Genomic DNA, 1,872 nt, shown 5'->3' with positions numbered 1-1,872 from the left:
GCAGACCCAGCTCCCAAAGGGTCATTTATCTCTTGGGACTTGAAGTGGAGGCAGTTGGGATGGTGGGAGCGTTGTTCTTCATGGGAAAGCAGCAGTCCCGTAACAGGAGAGCTCCCTCTGACCAATACCCTCTCTGCAACTGAGAGCAGGAGCTACATGAACTCTGGTGGCTTAGATAAAGCTATCAGAGCTCTGAAGAGTTCTGATGGCTAAGAAAATTAATGAATTAAATTAATCAAAAGGAAATTAAGTTGGCTCACTCCAGGGGCAAAGAGCCCTCCAGATGGTTACAATTAAGATGCTTCAAGAAGTCTCACTTCTAGCAGAAAGCCAATACCGACACAGCAAAGGGGAGAAAGGCTGGGGCTCTCAGAGGTGCTTAGTAGGAACAAAGAACATCCTCCTCAGCTGGTCTGCAATACCTCTCCTGCACAGCTGCTCACTCCAAGAGGCAACAGCTGCTACCAGGAATGCTCACTCAATGACTGTAGGCTTTAAAGGCATTTTCTTCAGGAATTTAATCAATTACCTGATGTTCTTGGGCAGCTGCTGCTTATCACTCATTATTTACCTTGCCTCGAAGTAAAGCTGATCTAGAGAGTCAAGTGAGGGAGGTAAGACTTGCTGGCCTGAGAGGTGAAAGACATACAGGCAAGTGAGGCAGGAAAACTGTTTCCCTGCAGCTATGGACATTCATCTCCAGAAACTACTGGCTCTACACAGTGCAGTCTCTGGTTTTTTTTTTCTTTCTCTTCTCAGAAGTACTTGTTTCTGCACAAGGATTTCTGGAATGCTGCTCCCAGGCTCTGCTCAGAAGAATGACCCCAAATGTAAGAAAAACCACAGCACACAGGCTGCTAGAGGCACCAGGGATTTTACAAGAAGCCACAGACTGGTTTGGGTTGGAAGAGACGTTAAAGGTGATCTCATTCCAACCCCTGCCATGGGTAGGGACATCTTCCACTAGAACAGGTTGCTTTAAGCCCTTCCAACCTGGCCTTCAACATTTCTAGAGATGGTCTAGCTACAGCTTCTCTGGGCAACCTATTCCAGTAGGTACTTGCCCCTCCACAGTCAAGAATTTCTTTTCAATCTCTAATCTAATCCTGCCTTCTGTCAATTTAAAGCCATTCCCCCTTATCCTGTCACTCCAGGCCCTTGTCCAAAGCCCCTCTCCTGCGCTCCTGGAGCCCCTTTAGGCACTGGAAGGGGCTCTAAGGTCTCCCTGGAGTCTTCTCTTCTCCAGGCTGAACAACCCCAGCTCTCTCAGCCTGGCTCCAGAGCCATCAGAGCATCTCTGTGGCCTCCTCTGGACTTGTTCCAGCAGCACCACATCCTTTTGATGTTGGGGGCCCCAGAGCTGGACAGAGCACTGCAGGTGCAGTCACACGAGCAGAGTAGAGGGGCAGAATCTCCTCTTTCGACCTGCTGGTTATCCTAAAAGGGCTTGTTTCATTTTGCTCAGATCCCAGGCAGCACATCTGAGTTGCACAAGTGCTTGCTGGCACCTCTGGCTGGGCTCTGGGCTGATGGGCTCCTGGGCACTGCAGGACTGTTGCTATTTGGATGCACACAGTGACCTCTTACACAAGGATCCAGGGTACAGACAGTCCAAGAGATCTCAGACTGGCTGTTAAACAATGAAACTTCACACCAATAGCCTTTCAATAGATATTAGGATATATTTCTAAACATGAAGATGAAAAAACAGAAAGAATATGTAATTTTAAAGATAATTCCAGATATTTTATTCTGAATTTTACAAATAACAAGCATTTCTCTATAAAAAAACTAGGGTAAGAATCAATGTAGGTACAGCTAGGAATATTTACATTCTTAGAAGAAATTTATATATCTTTCTATATACAAGGC

The sequence above is a fragment of the Coloeus monedula genome, assembly GCF_965178545.1.
Source record: "Coloeus monedula genome assembly, chromosome: 15".
Classification (NCBI taxonomy): Eukaryota; Metazoa; Chordata; class Aves; order Passeriformes; family Corvidae; genus Coloeus; species Coloeus monedula.
The sequence above is the reverse complement of the archived record's forward strand: the minus strand, read 5'-3'. Positions refer to the sequence as shown.